The following is a 19,482-nucleotide window of genomic DNA, read 5'->3' as shown; positions in this document are numbered from 1 at the left end:
GTCCCCCCCCACACATCCCCCCCCACACTCCCCCTCTCACCTTACACCCCCGCTTCGGATGCTCCGATCCTTTGGCTACAAGCTTGTGAAGGTGTGCCTCCGTCGCAGCCAGGCAGAGAGAGAGAGAGAGAGACAGGAAGGCTGTAATCCCATTTGGGGCGACGCCACACTCTCGCTCTGTGATTAGATCACAGCAGCATGAGGTTGCTGTGGTCGCGAGCATGACTGGAACACAAGGCCTTTTAAAACGGAGGGAAACGGGAGGTAAGGGGGGGTATTACCGAGTTTATTACCGCAGTCAGGCGTCAGCGACCCGCCAGGGTTCTGGAAATCGTGCGTCTGGTCGGCTACTGTTACCCGTACGCCGCAGGTTCGGCGGTGGGGCGATGAGGCGTGATTGGATCACAGAATCATCTCATTTGTTGATGGGCTGTTGACTCCATGGATGAGCGACTAAGTGTCTCCTGCTCGGTCAGACTGACTGGCGGGCGGGCGGACGGGTGTCTGTCTGCCTCGTTCACCTGATGACAGCATCCAATTACGGGCCAGGGGATTGGATCAGGACGAATCACCGAATGAGGTGATTTGGCTGGTTGACTGACAGGGTAAAAAGTTCACTTCCCGTGCTGCGTTTCACTGGGCTATGAAGTCGGTTATGGGCAATACTCGGCAGTGCGTTCTACAAAACGAGAGAGCAGGAAATCCGTCGTGAACCTAAACCTGACCCCTAAATGACTGACATTTCAACGTTAAACAGGGATATGTACTGTAGTATTCCTAGGTGTTTTATCCATAATTGTTTACCTCCCAAATGATAGATGATTGAGAATTAGCCAGAATATCAGTCTGGGCACCTTCCCACACTCCAGCAACCCCCACGCGCCTTGCCCTATGAAGCTCACTAACTAGCCTAGCAACAGTCCGTGCTCTCTCTCTTGACAACCGTTTTTGAAATTGACAAAAGGCCAAGATGAAAAATGTCTCTCCCTTTCCACCTGCTCTCTCTCTCTCTCTCTCTCTCTCTCTCTCTCTCTCTCTCTCTCTCCTCTTCTTTTCCCAATGTCTTTCTCTCCCTCACTTACTCTGTCTGTCAGCAGACCCGGGCTAGAGGACAGAAATGGCTTTTTGAGTGACATTGGCTGGCGATGTCGCCGTTCGACATGTCATGGCGACAGAGAAGAGAGAGCTCCGGACAAATGATGATGAGCTCGGTGATGATTGCTTCGGATCCGTCTCTCTCTCTCTCTCTCTCTCTTCTCCATCCTGCTGTTTCTCTAGAGTTCACCAAGGCCAAATAATATACCACCTCGCCAAGTCTGGGAAATGTGGAAATGTGATCCTGATGCCAAGGCTATCCCCCTGACCACCCACCCCCCCCCCCCCGACCACCCACCCACCCCCCCCCCCCCCCGCCCTCTTTCCTTTTTTTCAGGGGAAATTGGTTTTTAATTGGTTTCCCCCGGGTCGGCGACCTGCTTTCCCCTTCCACTCCCCGTTTGAGAAAGACACTTGTCTTGTCTGGCCTTAATCGGCGAATGATCCGAAACGTAATATGATCATATTAGGTTGCTGGTGTCGTGGCTAATAGTAAGGGAAACATATGAAAATCTGCGAAGTAAATCGTTACCAAGAAATTTCTTCACCAATGTGTTTCTAAAGGTGTGTAATAACATGTCCTAAAAGGTTGAAATTCAACTCCTGTGGGAAACCTCATAAAAAACTGCTCAAAGTTGGGGTACCGATACCCGATTTTCGAAAATTCGAAAATGCTTAAATTGGACTTGAGTAACTTTTGAGGGGTCAAACTAGGCATTTTTCATGATTCTGAGTTGATTGCAAGCATTTATTTGTCACCAAGAGCACTTCCTGGTGCAATCCCCAAACCCCCCCCCCCATCCCCATTGGTGGTTGGCATTCAAAGTGAGGAAGTTTGGAGGTAACAGGTAACATTAGACAACATTAGACAGCACCAGCAGAGAGGCACTATGATGGGCATGGACACTTAGTCATAGGCCTCACTACATGTGGAACAATAGAACCAGGCTGCTTGAGCTACTCACACAGCCCAGCAGAGAGGCACTATCATGGAGGTCATAGCTCCAGAAGAGGGGTGACTGGTAGACATCTAGGCCCAGTGAGGTCACTCCTAATCGGACTGGCAGTGTATCACATAGTACCTGGAGGTCAGAGCTCCAGAAGAGGGGTGACTGGTAGACAGCTAGGCCCAGTGAGGGCTCTCCTAATCGGACTGGCAGTGTATCACATAGAGCCTGGAGGTCAGAGCTCCAGAAGAGGGGTGACTGGTAGACAGCTAGGCCCAGTGAGGGCTCTCCTAATCGGACTGGCAGTGTATCACATAGAGCCTGGAGGTCAGTGCTCCAGAAGAGGGGTGACTGGTAGACAGCTAGGCCCAGTGAGGGCTCTCCTAATCGGACTGGCAGTGTATCACATATTACCTGGAGGTCAGAGCTCCAGAAGAGGGGTGACTGGTAGACAGCTAGGCCCAGTGAGGGCTCTCCTAATCGGACTGGCAGTGTATCACATAGTACCTGGAGGTCAGAGCTCCAGAGGAGGGTTGAATGGTAGACAGCTAGGCCCAGTGAGGTCACTCCTAATCGGACTGGCAGTGTATCACATAGTACCTGGAGGTCAGAGCTCCAGAAGAGGGGTGACTGGTAGACAGCTAGGCCCAGTGAGGGCTCTCCTAATCGGACTCGCAGTGTATCACATAGAGCCTGGAGGTCAGAGCTCCAGAAGAGGGGTGACTGGTAGACAGCTAGGCCCAGTGAGGGCTCTCCTAATCGGACTGGCAGTGTATCACCTATTACCTGGAGGTCAGAGCTCCAGAAGAGGGGTGACTGGTAGACAGCTAGGCCCAGTGAGGTCACTCCTAATCGGACTGGCAGTGTATCACATAGTACCTGGAGGTCAGAGCTCCAGAAGAGGGGTGACTGGTAGACAGCTAGGCCCAGTGAGGGCTCTCCTAATCGGACTGGCAGTGTATCACATAGAGCCTGGAGGTCAGAGCTCCAGAAGAGGGGTGACTGGTAGACAGCTAGGCCCAGTGAGGGCTCTCCTAATCGGACTGGCAGTGTATCACATATTACCTGGAGGTCAGAGCTCCAGAAGAGGGGTGACTGGTAGACAGCTAGGCCCAGTGAGGGCTCTCCTAATCGGACTGGCAGTGTATCACATAGTACCTGGAGGTCAGAGCTCCAGAGGAGGGTTGAATGGTAGACAGCTAGGCCCAGTGAGGTCACTCCTAATCGGACTGGCAGTGTATCACATAGTACCTGGAGGTCAGAGCTCCAGAGGAGGGGTGACTGGTAGACAGCTAGGCCCAGTGAGGGCTCTCCTAATCGGACTGGCAGTGTATCACATAGTACCTGGAGGTCAGAGCTCCAGAAGAGGGGTGACTGGTAGACAGCTAGGCCAAGTGAGAGCACTCCTAATCGGACTGACAGAGTAGCAGTTAGGCCCTGGAGGTCAGAGCTCCAGATGAGGGGTGAATGGTAGACAGCTAGGCCCAGTGAGAGAACTCCTAATCGGACTGACAGAGTAGCAGTTAGGCCCTGGAGGTCAGAGCTCCAGATGAGGGGTGAATGGTAGACAGCTATGCCCAGTGAGAGCACTCCTAATCGGACTGACAGAGTAGCAGTTAGGCCCTGGAGCTCATGTGACCTCCAGCATAGGGCCACAGGCCTAGTCACAGCACCCATGGAAGGTGTGTTGTCTCTGGGCTGTGTGTCTAGCTGAACACCTCTGGTAGTCCTTGGTACATCTCATGTTGGTACATCTCTTCCACAATGGGAGGTGAGAGTGAAGCTATTCAGCTTCACTTTCATCTCCCTTTTTTTAGGCCTCCATAACAGGTAAGTTACTTCCCAGCAGAGTGTCTCTCTGAGTGAGTAGCTGAGTGAGTAGCTGAAGCAGCCTGGTTCTATTGTTCCACATGTAGTGAGGCCTATGACTCTGTTTCCATGCCCATGATAGTGTCTCTCTGCTGGGCTGTGTGAGTAAATGAAGCAGCCTGGTTCTATTGTTCCACATGTAGTGAGGCCTATGACTCTGTTTCCATGCCCATGACAGTACCTCTCTGCTGGGCTGTGTGAGTAGCTCAAGCAGCCTGGTTCTATTGTTCCACATGTAGTGAGGCCTATGACTAAGTGTCCATGCCCATGATAGTGCCTCTCTGCTGGTGCTGTCTAATGTTGTCTAATGTTACCTGTTACCTTTAAACTTCCTCACTTTGAATGCCAACCACCAATGGGGGTGGGGGGGGTTTGGGGGTTGCACCAGGAAGTGCTCTTGGTGACAAATAAATGCTTGCAATCAACTCAGAATCATGAAAAATGCCTAGTTTGACCCCTCAAAAGTTACTCAAGTCCAATTTAAGCATTTTCGAATTTTTGAAAATCGGTTATCAGTACCCCAACTTTGAGCAGTTTTTTATGAGGTTTCCCACAGGAGTTGAATTTCAACCTTTTAGGACATGTTATTACACACCTTTAGAAACACATTGGTGAAGAAATTTCTTGGTAACGATTTACTTCGCAGATTGGTCAAATATCTGGTAAAATGCCCTTACTATAAGGCCGCACCGGCTGTCTCCAGTTGACCTGTTGACCTTTTTTTTCCTAACCTTTTGACCTATTGACCCTTTTTTTTGTGGCTTATTGTTTGAGATGTGTCCTCGGTAGATATTTCGTAAGCGATGGCAGTGACTCACCGCTCCCCAAGGCCTGTCTTAATGGCAGTGAGATTCAGATGGTTTCTAGCTGACGGAGAACTTTGCACTCCTACTGTATCCTCTCTTTCCTCCCTCTCTCTCTCTCTCTTTTCATTAACTGTGGCCTGTCAACACGTGATGTTAGGTGTTTGTTAATGCCTGTGTGGTGTTATTTTTTAAATGTTTACATTTTTTTGTTAGTATTTAATAAAATACAACGGTTCCATCTCACAAAACATAATGGAATGTAAAAACATTGACGCTCAATATCTCTGAACTACCCTAAAGGGAGATAGAACCTTATCATTCTAATTCTAAGCTCACAAACTCTCAATAATAATAATAATAATAATAATAATAATAGATTGTATTTAGAAGCACCTTTCTCAAACAAAACACAGGACAATAAACAACAAAAAGAAACACAATACCATGTGGCTGGAAAGCGAAGTTCACTTTTATCGCCCTAAAAGTGACCAGAACTGTCTGGGCTTTCACCTTCAAACTGACCCATACAAGACCTACTAGAACTTGGGTCCAGGACAGATGCATTCTGTAACCTGCTGCTCCTGCACCATAGCTATACGTGTATGCAGAGCTTTCACTGGCCACCAGGGAAATCATATGAACATTGCAGAAAATATATTTTACACAGCAGGGAAAAACATCCCATGAAGTGATTCTGTAACCGTAGTAAGCAGTTATAGGGATATCGACCATTCATACAATGTAGCCACCCAGTCAATCCCTTCTCATGGAAGATTATCTTTTTTCGTTCATTCATAAATTAAAATCAAAATGAAAAATCCGATTGGCAACCTGCCTTGACCCCAATGCCGCCGGGGATGTCTGGCTTTATGGTGCGTATGGCGAGGTGTGCATAACGGCTCTGTGGGAATGTGTCACTTTGGGCGGTAATGCGGCTTAATGCCCTCTCCCCGCCCCTTAGCGTGCCCTCTCCAACCGCTGCCCCGCCCCTTAGCGTGTTCCTTAGCGTGTTCAATGTGCCTTGACTTCCCCTCCCGAGGCTCTCCTTCAGGCTGCGCCTCAGACACCACCTCCTACCTCTAAGTGTGTGTGTGGGTGTGTGGGTGCATGTGTGTGTGTGTGTGTGTGTGTGTGGGGGGGGGGGGGGGGGGGTGTCTGTCTGTGTCACCTCTAAGTGTGTGTGTAGGTGTGTGTGTAGGTGTGTGTGTGTGTGTGTGTAGGTGTCTGTGTGTAGGTGTGTGTATAGGTCTCTTTGTGAGTATACTAGATGCGTGATTCGTATTTTCACGTTCCGTTTTTCCTTCTCAACTGTAACTGACCAGTTGTCATCTACCGACTTTGTTTTTACCCACGTTTCATATTTGTGTTTGTTCCTTCTGTCTCATCTCTCACCTCCCCTACAGCCTCTACTCTACTCTGGCAACGCCACTCCCCTGTGAGTGGGGAATTAGACGTGATATTAGCGATATTACAAATGTAGCTCGATACGCATCGACCGCACGCCGCGTCGCTCATGGAAGAGACCGATTGTAGTTATTGCTGTTATTGATTTTAATAACCAGGCTGTTAGGACTCCCCTCCATAGCTGCGCTCTCTACAGCTCGCTACCGAAAACAGGCATCACAGCGGCCGCCTGCTGCATCCTGCCTATTGTGCATTTCGGTCCCCGAAACGCCGCAGCTATTCCACTGTTTGTTTGATGTTCATTCGTGAGTGAGGAGGTCCATTTAGCTTAGCTCCCGTTTCTTAAAACACCTCAGCTCCTACACCACCTCCCTCCACTCTCACCTCCTCCTCCCCCCTTTCTCCTAAGGTGGGGTGGTGCTGTGCTCTCCTGATTTCCCCACCCACCCACCTACCCACGGGGCGTGCGTAACCATAGATACACAGATGAATCACACCACTGTCGGCGGTGGGTGGGTGGGTGGGCGGGTCAGGTGACTCGGCCCGGTGACCAATGGCCTTTGCCGACGGCCCTGTCTCCCAGGGGTGTGAGAGAAGAAGGCGCGGTTAAGCCCCCCCGCTGGCCCCGGCCATCGATCCGGCGGTTGTGGGGGGGGGTGGGGGGGGTGTGGGGGGTGTGCTGTTATGACTTCCCTGTTCCTCAGAGGGGGGAGAGATCCAGGCAGCTTGAGACAGGATATGGCTGGTCATTACATGGCCCCGAGGTCTTTCATTACTCAGTGGTTGAGTCCTCTTGGACCCTGGGGCTTATCTGAAGGGGGGCGGTTGGGTTTTTACACCATTTTGGTTGTTGTTGTTGGTGTTTTTTCTTCTCCACAAGAGGGAAAACTGTTTACCACTAGGACAGCCGTGCCTTTTTACCTACTAAAAGAGACGCCTCTTTACAATGCTAACCTGCTATTTACACACAACGACCACTAGTTGGCCGCTTGTAAAATGGCCTGATTCCTACGCAGAAAAGCGTAGCTTTATATTAGCTTATTCTGATGTGATTTTGAAAATGTAAGGATACCGGGTGGTAGAACGCACATATCTAGGAAAAGTCATGAAAGGAGGGTCCTGAAATCTGATAGAGTGCAAAGATATAATTTTGTTTTTACTCACAGGGGTCAAAATGACCCTGCAAGGCTGATTAAGTGTTAAAACGGTGGAAGCAGGAGGCGCAGCACTTCGTCTCCGGGAGGTCCGGATGATTCCGTCGGAGCGCCGTCGTGTCATGTTCGAATGCGTGTGATTTCGTTACGAACATGACGTGTTTTTTTTCTTTCTTTCTCTCGAGGCGGGAAAAACGTCGTTGCCAAAGACTGTTAGTGTCGACAACCTCCCAGGTCGCTGGGAGGGAGGGCTCACACGCGGCCCGGTGTTTGAGTTTCAACAAAGGAACAGTCTGATTTTAAGGGGATGTTCGTTCCGCCTCGCGGTCGTGTTACGTGTCACTCTGGGTTTTGTCAAACAGCGTGGGGGTTAGGGGGTTCGGGGATTGGGGGGGGTAGCGGGGACTGTTCATAATTGATCGCTCCGACAAACTATCTACTGTAGGTCATGTGGAGGACGAGACTAGGCCCAGACTCCATCGACTTGAGTGTTGACCTCTCTCTGTCCTTTTCCTTTTGATAGGAGGCCGTACCGGGTTTGAGGTGGAAGAACTTCTTAAGCCTTTAAAAGGTTACATACCTAAAAGGCACACACACACGCACACCCAATCACCTACTCCATTTATCTTGCCCTTTTAACGCGCACTTCCGACTTTTTCCCCGGTTGCCTCTTTCTGTCCATCTCTCTCTCTCTCTCTCTCTTTCTTGCTCTCTCTCTCTCTCTCTCTCTCTCTCTCTCTCTCTCTCTCTCTCTCGCTGTCTCTGTCTCTGTCTCTCTCTCTCTCTCTCTCTCTCTCTCTCTCTCTCTCTCTCTCTCTCTCTCTCTCTCTCTCTCCGGTCGCGGTCCCTCGCCCTGTGTCCGTCTCTCATTCTTGCCTCGCTGACGGTTGACAGGAGGAACCCGATCAGGCCTGTCGTTGTGTAGTCTTATGAGGGAGAGAGAGGCCAGTATGTATGTGGTGGTTTCTGCTCTCTTCCCCCCGTCTGCCAGGGGGCTCTCTCCATACTCTCCACACTCCAACTAGCCCAGCAACCCACCGCCGCGCTGGCAGTGAAACCAGCCCTGCGGAAAGAAAGAAAAAACAGCTTTATAGAGAGAATCCTTGTACATCAAAGTGCTGCTCGCCGTGACGCCAGTTTGTCTTTTAATTGGACAGTTTCGGGGGGTTCCGTAATGGCCGTGTCAACATCTCGTATAAAGAGTTAGGAGGAGAGAGAGGAAGCAGGTTAGGTTTTTTTAAATATCTTTCTCTCTCTCTCCTCTCTCCTCTTCTCTCTTGCTCGCTCTCGCTCTCTCTCTTGCTCGCTCTCTCTCTCTCTCTCTCTCTCTCTCTTTCTTGCTCACTCTCTGTTGCTTGCTCTCTCTCTCTCTCTCTCTCTCTTGCTCACTCTCTATTGCTTGCTCTCTCTCTCTCTCTCTTCCCAGTACTATTCCCCCTTGAGATGCAGATTTTTCTCCTTTTTTTTTTCTTCTAATCTCATCTCAATCTGAAAACGAAACAGATGTGCTGTGGGGATCTGAAAGCCTTAAACAGACTCCCACTTAACACACTTAACAATGGTAAATCATTTTGTTTTACCCGCTGTGGGATTTAAGGACGTTCGCCCCAATCAGCCTTTTTTTTCTCTCTCTCTCTCTCTCTCTCTCTCTCTCTCTCTCTCTCTCTCTCTCTCTCTCTCTCTCTCTCTCTCTCTCTCTCTCTCTCTCTCTCCCTCTCTCCCTCTCTCCCTCTCTCCCTCTCTCCCCCCCCCTCTCTCTCTCTCTCTCTCTCTCTCTCTCTCTCTCTCTCTATCTCTCTCTCTCTCTCTGCCTCCAGTCTCCTCTGTCCTAACCACACACATACAACAGATCGTTTCAGTGCCCTCAAAAGTGCTAGCGTTCCATTACAACACTTGTTTTTTTTTCCTATGTTTTTATTTTATTTTATCGGCTGACAGGAACCTTGTTCAGGGGGCAAACATCCATTATCTATTGATGAAGGGAAACTCGTTAATGGGAAGCGGGCGAGGGGAGGGTGGGGGGGTCGTAATATGGGGATCATGCTTGTTTGCTCGACAGCTAATGGCCCGACCGTTTGAGAGATTTTCCCTTTTCGAGGTGCAATCGCGCCCCCCCAACCCCCCCCACCTGACAGTGATGGATGGGCCCTCGAGTCACATTGATCGCCGGGGTCCTTCGTGTGTGTCGTCGTCATCGGCCCCTCTCCCCTGCCACCCCCCCCCACCCTCTCTCGCACGTTGCCGTGGTAATGGGCCGGAGGACCACTTGGACTAGGCTAACTGTGGTCGCCGTGCCAACGTGACCAGGTACCCCTGCAGACGACTTTGGTTCCAGACAGTTGGTCACACACACACACACACACACACACACCGCCCACGTTTCACTCGTATATTTCCGTTGTTATAGAGAAGCGGTCGAGCGATGGAAGTTACGTAAGCGCCACCCAGTGACTCTGAACTGTGGTTGAGGACAGAGAGGGGGGTGAGGGGAGGCAGGGGGGGGGGGGGAAGCTGACGGGGGAGCTGTCGTCCGGTGCTAAGTGCTGGTCGGACGCACTTGAGGTCTGAGTCCCAAGGTCAGAGAGGTCCGACGGTTACAGCGTTCCTCGATTCCCAAAGCCAGGCAGGGGGAGAGAGAGGGGGAGAGAGAGAGAGGGAGAGGGAGAGGGAGAGAGAGGGGGGGAGAGAGAGAGAGAGAGGGAGAGAGAGAGAGGGGGAGAGATGGAGTGTAAGGCCGGAGGCTACGATGGACACTAGAGATACAGGGAGAAGAGGGAAGCTCTAGAAGCTCTGAACTGAGAGAGATTTGATGACAGAGGAAGTGGATTTGTTTCTGTGTGTGTCTGTGCCAGGGGTGTGTGTCTGCGCTGAGTGCGGCTTGTCAGAGCCCATCTCTCTGTCTCTCAGAGTGAGGTAGGGCCGTAAATGTTTATGGAGGGCCCATCTCCACTGGTTTACACCGACACTCCCCCCCTCTCCGCGTTTATCGCTGTGCTCAGTGTTTTTGCGCGCCCGGCTCCGAGCCTGACCCCCTCACCCTCTCCCAGACTCTTAAAAAACGGCAGAGTGCTTTTTCTGTTATTCCTCTCACACCCTGACCCCCCCCTCCTTGGCCGGCCCGCTTGCTGTCTGGAGAGGCTCTTAAACCCCCCCTGTCAGAAGTCCCCTTCGTTAGTTTACGCCCCTTGTGTTTTCAGTTTTTTTATTACCGTTTTATAGAGTTGTCGAGTCAGGACTTGTGCTTTTTATACACGTGTATGGTGTATACACACACACACACACGTTTGGATATTGTATACGTTTAGACATACATACATCAGGTGACCACCCTTCCCAGATATATTTATCGACAGTGTCGTGACTAACCAGGAACAAAGGAGCGTTCGTTCCTCCTCGTCGCTCCCCTGGTTTATCGGAGCAGGCCCCAGTTTCCGCCGGTGGGATGCCAGTGAAACGGCCAGACGGTCGGTTCACCCAGGGAACACTCGATAGCCCCAAGGTAGTGCAGAGAGGGAGAGAGGGAACTGGTCTGGATCACTGCCCCCCCCTCCCCCCCCCCCCGCCCCCTCCTCTGAAGGCCTTATGGTCATTCGGCAGTGGCCACAGCTGCCTTTGTTGTCACGTTGATATTGAGGGAGAACAATGTTATGCATGTTAGCTGTTGATGTTTTTCCGTGTGTTTTTTTTGCTCATCGCTCATCGCTTTTTGCTCATTTGCTCATCGCTCACTTGATGGGGGTGGGCGTCCATAGGGTTGAGTCAGCGAAACAACTGACCTGTTTTATGCAGCTTTTTTGTTTTCTTTCTTTCTTTTTCTCCTCAGTGCTCGTCAGAACCGCGGGCCCATTAACACAGCGTTTACATCATGAACCCCGGTCCATTAACACTGCGTTTACATCATGAACCCAGGTCCATTAACACTGCGTTTACATCCCAGGCAGATCCATGCCATTAGGGCAGGTCGATCCTCCCTGATTATTTATTTTATTTCCCTTTTTAAGGTGATCTATACGTTATGGATTTACCCTAAAACCACAAACCACTGTTTTGATTAGAGCACAAGCTGGGAGGAGAACACTTTTGGGTGCTTAAGTGGAGGCTGTCGGGAGAGGTGTTAGGTCCTCTGGCCTGGTGTTTTTATTTCCTGACCATGTTACCAAACCAGGAAGCAACCAACTTGTGGTCCAAAGCTGAACTGTAGCGTGTAAACCCCTAGGGCACATGGGCAGGGAAGACTCCTTTGTCTCAGTCGTTCCAGAGAACATTAACCCTATCATTGCTACATGTGTCAAAACTGAAGATACTGGACAATTGAAGGAGATAAAGAGGACAGTAATCTCCTCTCCCATTGGAGGACCGCGGCCGCGTACTGTGGAGTGTTACTGCTGCCCCGCCTCCTTGATACTGCTGTGTTATTAAGTTCAATTCAAGGTGCAATTTGGCACCGCGTGTGTGTGTGTGTGTGAGAGAGACTGTGTGTGTGTGTGTGTGTGTGTGTGTGTGTGTGAGTGTGAGTGTGTAAGAGAGACTGTGTGTGTGTGTGAGTGTGTAAGAGAGACTGTGTGTGTGTGTGTGTGTGTGTGAGAGAGAGAGAGACTGTGTGTGTGTGTGTGTGTGTGTGTGTGTGAGAGAGAGAGAGAGAGAGATACAGCACTGCCAAAAAGCTCCCACACAGAAACACACCCCCCACCCCAGTGAATTTTTGTTCACTTCCTTTCATTTAAATGTTTTTTTTTTACTATTCCCTTTGATAAGCAGTGATTACCAAACACACTCACACAGACGCACGTTCAGATGTCCCCCTCGGATAGCAGTGTTCCCCCTGTCGCCCGCAGCCATGCTGTCACGCAAAGTACAAACAGTGCCTACATACGCACACACACACACACACACACACACACACACACACACACACACACACACCTAGCTGCAGTGCAGAGGCAATTTCCCTTTCAAAAAATATAGCTGTCATCGCACAGGCAAGTCCTAGAAATATCGAGCTGAATAATGTATTTGTTTCCAGATAATAGTTGTTCATCTGTTTCTATGGCTTCCTCCTTATCGTCATTGACATTTCCTGCTTTTCATTTATTCATTCCCCCTTCTTTTTTTTAACTTATTTGTATCCTTTGATTTAGTTATTTTTTCCTCCTGAGCTCAACAGACTGTGAGATATCGATTTGCGGTCCGAATGTGACGAGAGCCTGGAGGATGTCACGACGCGAGCCGAGCCGGGGCGTGGCGGTAGGGGAGAATGTATCATTTATAGGAACTTTAGTCCGTCTCCACTTAAAAGAAAAACAATCCATAAGTCAGAGAGGGCCGGACCGTTGAGAGATGATGGATTCTGCGGGGTGGGGGTTGTGTTGCCGGGGTGCTGTTGTGCCGTTCGATCGGCCTCTTCACGGCCCGGCGAACACCTCTGAATCAGCGGTCCTGTCAACCTGAGGTTCTTTTTCGGGGGATCGCGACACCTGACTGGCACTTCAGTCTTCATGTTTCCTTAAAAACACACAGGTTTTTTTGGGATGATTGATTTGGACTTCTTAACTGTTGACGTTTTCTGATAAAAGTTGTTGTGAGTGATCAAAATATGTGGGTTATTATTGTTTGAGTGGTATGGAGTGTTATGTTGAGTGGTAGAGCACAAGCTTCTTTTTAGTCTCTCTCTCTCGCTCCCTCTCTCTCGCTCTCGCTCCCTCTTTCACTCTCTCTCTCACTCTCTCTCTCTCTCTCTCGATCTCTGTCAACCTTCCTCGCTCTCCTCTCAGATCATTGCTTAAGATCAATCGTTGCTCTGAGCATGTTAATCCCCTGCCCGCAGCACACACACACACACACTCGCACACACTCGCACACACACACACACACACACACACACACACACACACACACACGGCTCCATCCTTCCTTCAATCTCCTCCAGGGCTCAGTTTGATAAATGTCTAATTCCGCAGGGTGAGCAGAGGGCCGTAGGTGGGAGTGACTCTGGTCGCTCATTTGACAGCGGAGAGAAGGGGATGAGGGTGAGAGAGGGATATCGAAGGAGGAGAGGGAGGGGAGTGAAGGAGAATGACTGATGTGGTTTACCCTCACCCCGCCCACCTCTCGGACACACACACACACACACACTCCAGCCCTCAGGGCAGATCCTCGCTCACTCACAGCCACACGCCAGGCAGGCTCATTTACACATTTGTCTGACTTGGCGTCATCCGGCAATGTTCACACACACACACACACACACACACACACCTGCACACACACACACACACACACACACACACAAAAAACACAAACCGTTTTCACGTTTTCAATCTCTTTCAATTGTTGTGGTGTTCTAGCCGCCACGGTGGCGGGGATGTTACTCATAAAAGAAGAAGCTGCTTTTTTAATGAAAACGAATGAAGACGTGCCATCCTCCCTTTGCCTGCCTGTCCATCTGCTAGGCGTTCAGTCGGAAAGCCGTGCCTACATCTGCAAATTAGAGGAACAGTGCTGAACACACACAACGCACGCACACACACACACACACACACACACACCCCCCCACCCACCCCATCGTGTGCCATCAGTGTCAACAAGCACTTTGAGATTATTTCTGCCATGAAAAGCACTTTATAAACTGAAGTTGTTGTTGTTATTATTATCATTATTATCATTAGTAGTAGTATCAAAACCTGTGTGTTGGGAGGGAGTAGAGCAGCGTTCGCCAGCACCAAACGGTTCCCCTACCTCTCGCTTTTTACGACCGCGGGCCGGGTGTGTTTGAGTTATGCAAGGCCCTACGTTTATACGGTTGAAACTCCGGCCCGGTAATTGGACAGCGCCCGTAAAAAAGAAAGGCAGATTTAAAGTGTGTGGGAAGATAGTCCTACGTCCGTGATTGAAGACAGCCAGGACAGAGTATCTGTATCTGTGCGCCTCTGGGGTGCTGCATCATCGCAGCAGTATCGCCTTCAAGTCTGGATCAGGGGAAGGGGAGGGGAAGGGGGGGGGGCGGGCGGGCAGAGGCAGGAGTCGGGGCGTTCTGATTCCGGAACCATTACGTGTATTCCGACGAGCCCTCCTCCTCCAGCCTCCCCTGCTCTGTGTTGCTGTATACATCTATAGGGGGGGGATGTCGAATCGAGCGTCTTGACTCGCGAGAGTGTGTGTGAGGGGGGGGGGGGGGGGGGGGCGTATACGCTCCTCTATACGGTCTAGCTGTGGAGGTTTGTACTCCAGGTGTCTTGACGCTCGTATCGCTGCTGCCTTAGCAGCTGTATTAATTCACTTCAACAAGTGATTACATGAAGTACAGTGAGGGTGTGTATGGTGTTTATTCGGTCCCCCCCCAGTGAACTCACACAACCTATGCTCCTCAGCTCGCGCCAAGCTCTCGCTTAAACGGGACCGCGTGTTATATATGGTGCTGCTGGAAGTATGTCGGAGGCTTACCCAAGTGTTGGGATTTAATTGCGAACCCCCTGGGTCCCCCTGGAGAAGAGGCCTGCGTGGCGACTTCTCCGCAGCCCCGACTAATCTCCTCTTTGAGACGGCTAAGCGAGTCAGGGTGGAGGGTGGTCGCTGGTCGGTGTGAGGCCTGGTTCCACATCGATACACAACCCCCAAAAGGGTTTGTTGCTTTTTTATTTTCCGTCGTCTTAAACGCTTGCCCTCCTCGACCCTTTCCGTCCGTGTGTTTTGCATGTGTGTGGTGTTCCTCTAGCTTTAGAGGGTGGTTGTTTTGTTTCTTCCCCCCCCCCCCCGTACACTGTCTTGACAATCCCAGCGTTTATGAGATTACAGGAGCCCCATTTGTGTTCCGGTGGGAGCCATCTTGGCTCGGACGAGACCTCCGCTGGGAACCATCTGGGCCTCGGCTCAAAGCAGTCTCCCTCCCTCCCTCCCCCCCCTTTGGACACTATTGAGACTGAGCGTATTTACTTCGGAGGGGGGGGGGGGGGATTAAAGTGTTTTGCGGCGCGGTGTGTGTGAGGGGGGGTGTGGTGTGTGTAAGTGGAGTGCTCGATTCAACCTGATCAGCCGCCGCTCTCTCAGATCAAGCTCTCAAGCTCTGGGGGTGTGAATTGTATGTGCTACCTCAAACTGCGAGCGAGAGAGAGAGAAGGGGGGTGGGGGGGGGGGCTGGCGCCACTTAGGCTGCCCAGCCCCAGACAGCTGGGTTTTGCGTCTGTTCAGGGGGGGGGGGGACGACGAGGCGGGCAGAAGAAGAAGCCCACCGGTAATCAATGAGCCACATTATCACCTGGACCAGGAGCCCCTGAGTGGCCCGCCGTAAACACACCGCAGCCGGGCGGAGCAGCCGCCACCACCGCCGCCACTTGATAGTGATTGCAGGCAGGCAGGCAGGCAAGAGAAAGAGAGAGAGAGAGAGAGAGAGGGAAGGTGGCTCCTCGTTCCTGCAGACGAGAGGTGGCGAAAAAAGAATGTCCACGTATCGAGCTGAGGCTAGGGCCAGGGGGAACTGGAGGATGCTGGGAGATAATGAGGTGTGGGTGTGGAGGACGTGTGCGTGCGTGCGTGCGTGCGTTTGCGGGACGGAGGGAGGGGGGTGGGGGGGGTTATTTGAGATGTGTTGTGGCCGGTGTGTGTGTGTGTGTGTGTGGTGGTGGTGGTACTACTGCTGTGTGTGTGTTTGCAGGGCTGATGGGGTTATGTGAGGTGTGTGTGTGAGCCTTGCCGCGGTGTGTGCACAGCGGAGGAGGGGGTTATTTGAGAGGTGTTGCGGGGCTCGGCCTGAGTAGGCGGTGGTGTGGCCTCCCTCTGTTTGTCCACGGTGACGTGTGGCTCGGCGTCGCCCCACCACGGTGTTTTATTGATGTCGCTCACAAGCGATTAGTTATCATTAGTCCTCATGTACCACGGCGACACGCCGCCATTAGATTTGGAATATGCGCCGTTGTGGAGTAGTTAGCACATTTCCTACCCATTAGGCCCCTCGTGTAGGTGGCAAATGGACTTATTCAGAATAAGTGGTCTGGAAGGGACGCAGAGTCATTTGTCGTGCAGTGAAAGGAGTGTGTGTGATGTGTGTGTGTGCTTACGTTTGCATATGTGTTGCGTGTGTGTGTGTGTACGTTTGCATATGTTTTGTGTGTGTGTGTGTGTGTGTTGCGTGTGTGTGTGTGTGTACGTTGGCATACGTCGCGTGCTCCCCACCCGTCCCCCCCCCCCCCTCTCTCTCTCTCTCGCTCTCTCTCTCTCTCTCTCTCTCTCTCTCTCTCTCTCTCTCCTGAGTGATTGTCACATCACACAGCCGCAGTTCTCATGACCACATGACATGACGGATCTCTGTGTTGTCCCATTTCTTTCTCGCCCGGCTTTTTAACGGCTCCAGACGTTTGCGCCTCCGCTAAGTGGGCGCCGGAGAGGTTTAACGTCCACAAGTCAATTACAGTTGGGCGGTGTGGGAGGAACGTACGCCCCCTCCCCAGGATATCTCTCTCAGCGGCGCAGATTGAAATGCCCCGCCGAATGATTAGAAAAAGCTTTTTAAGATTGTAAATTAGTATTAGAGAAGCAATAAGCTGTCACTGGTGGGGGAAAAGCCTGACTTAACACACATGCCGTCAATAGAGCAGGGGCAGGAATATCCCTTGTGTGTGTGAGAAGGGAGGGGATGGATAGGGGGGGGGGGAAAGGAGGGAGAGAGAGAAAGAAAGAGAGAGAGAGAGATGTAGAACCATAATCAAGTTCCCTATTGGCTTGTATAATTCATCTCCTTATCCCTTCAGTTTGCTGCTGCTGAATAGCTCTGTGGAATTGTATTGCCAGTTATGGTATTATTGCTGCTGCTTTAGCACATTTAAATTGAATACATACATAATTGCAAACAAATCAGTATAATGACACGAATGAATTCCCCCTTGTAGACAATTGAATTGGAAGTTCCTGATAAATTGCCGGCCTGTTAGCAACCGCACATTGTAACGCTACAAGTGTTCTCTTCATTGCTCTGAGGAGTAGCGAAGCCACACCTGTTCTTCTGTAGTCGTAACCTCTTATCCACATCCCCCCCCCTTTCTTTCTCTGGGTGGAAACGGCGCGTGCGGGGAGCTGATCCGTCTTGGCAGGTCATTTGCAAGGGCGGTGAGGAGTGGGAGGACGGTAATAAGCCTAGCCCTGTGTGACGAGACTGGCTGCGAGCGCAACACTTCGACGCAACCTGCTAGTCAGCGCCCACCGCCCGCTCAGTCCAGGCTCTACCGCTAGCTAGCGAGCGGTCAGTCGAGTCTCGCAGCTGACTAGGTCCGACTCTGCTGGTGTCTTAGCCGGCGACGGTTCTGTTAGCTCGTTAGCGTGCTGCTTGTGTTGTGGCTTCGTTTCAATTCAGTCAGGCTGCGTACAGTCGTCGCTTAGCTCCTGTCAAGCTCGCCTCTTAGCTAACGGTTCAGTCGAGGCTTCATGCGTACGCTAGCTAACCCCAGTTCTCAAGGACGCTGCTAGCGTAGCCGCGGTTCAGTTCAGGCCTTGCTTTAGTTTGCTTACCAGACCCTTTTTTTCCCCTCTCACCTTCCCATGTTTGACATTTGGGTGCTGGGAGTGGCAGTGTGACTCTAATGGGCTGGTTATGTAACTCTGAGGGCACTTAGAGAGAAGGGGGGGGGTGGATGATGGAGAGAGAGAGAGAGAGAGAGAGGAGGGAGGATAGGGAGATGGAGGGAGGCAGATGCGATACGAGAGAGGGAACGTTGGCTCGGGTTTTCTCTCATCAGGGCGCTGAACTCTCTCTGGCTATTATTGTGAGTACAGAACAATGACAATAGAAATACACCTTGGTGAGTGTGTGGGAACTGAAGCAGAACAAGAGAGGGGGAAAAGGTCAAGCCTGTATTTTCTGGCAATAGTGGGAGGAAAGATCCCAGTAGCCCACTTATCACGCTGCTCATACAGCACACAGACATAATGCACAGCCCCATCCACACAAACGTGCTGTGAATGAACATTAGCTTATATTATATATTATACCCCCCCATCCCCACACACACACACACCGGGTGAGACATAATGCACAGCCCCATCCACACAAACGTGCTCAAATGTATATGAACTCACTAACCCCCCCCCCCCCCATGTGGCATGATGAACATTAGCTTATATTGACCCCCCCCCCCCCCTCCATCCCCACACACCCTCCAGACCCAGGTGAGGGGGATAAAGGGGAAATACAGTGTGTGTGTGTGTGTGTTACAGTGTGTGTGTGTGTGTGTGTGTGTTACAGTGTGTGTGTGTGTGTGTGTGTGTGTGTGTGTGTGTGTTTGCCCCTTGTTCCACACAGAGGTTGTCATTATTGTGTTTAATCGAAGTGCAGATTATGCTCTCATTTAAAAAGCGTTTTACGTGGCCCTCGAAACGAGGCGGAGCAGCAAGCACAGTAATTCCCCTCAGATTTCCCAGGGGGCCATGGGGCTAAGCAGCCCGGTGTCTTAATCGTTTGACTTTTCGAGTATCTCTTCACCGCACCTGCCCTGTACTCCTACTCTTGTCAGAGAGGGAAAAAAAGCGGCCATATTGATTTTTTTCTCCTCCACCTTATGAAAGAACACTGTAATGAATAGATAATTAGTCTGAATAGGCAGATTTTGGTTATTGTCTATTAAAGCTAATGTTGTTAAATACCGGCACTTTGTTAGCAGGGTAAGCTGTTTTCTGCGGCCTCGCCCGGGTCCCGCAGGGGAATGCAATTCGCCTCAACTAATTGGCGAGTGATTTGGAAAAAAACTTGGGGAAAATATGCGATGAAGATGTGGGTAAGTTCTTAACCTTAAGTCGGGACTGAGTCTCGGTACCGGGGTCGCCAACCCGTTCAGGAGGTCCCTCTCGGCTGTCGTTGGGCGGTTGCCGAAAATGAATAAAAATAAAATATGAGGGCGGCTGTGGCGCAGGTAGGAGGTAGAGTCGCCGTCTAATGATCGCCAGGTTGGCAGATCAGCGGTTCGAGCCCCGGCTGGCCACATGTCGAAGTGTCCTTGGGCAAGACACAGAACCCCAAAATTGCTCCCAGTGAGCGGGGCCGGCGCCTTGCATCGTAGCTTGCCGCCATTGGTGTGTGAATGGGTGAAGTGAAGTGAAGTGAAATGTATTTATATAGCACCTTTCATACACAAAGGCAATTCAAGGTGCTTTACCAAAAAAAAAAAAAAAAAATTTGGAAAGACAAGCAGCAAAGCAGTGCATAGCACAAAAAACACACTAACAATT

Source organism: Nansenia antarctica, assembly GCF_963989245.1.
Source record: "Nansenia antarctica genome assembly, chromosome: 8".
Classification (NCBI taxonomy): domain Eukaryota; kingdom Metazoa; phylum Chordata; class Actinopteri; order Argentiniformes; family Microstomatidae; genus Nansenia; species Nansenia antarctica.
Note: the sequence above shows the minus strand (reverse complement) of the source record.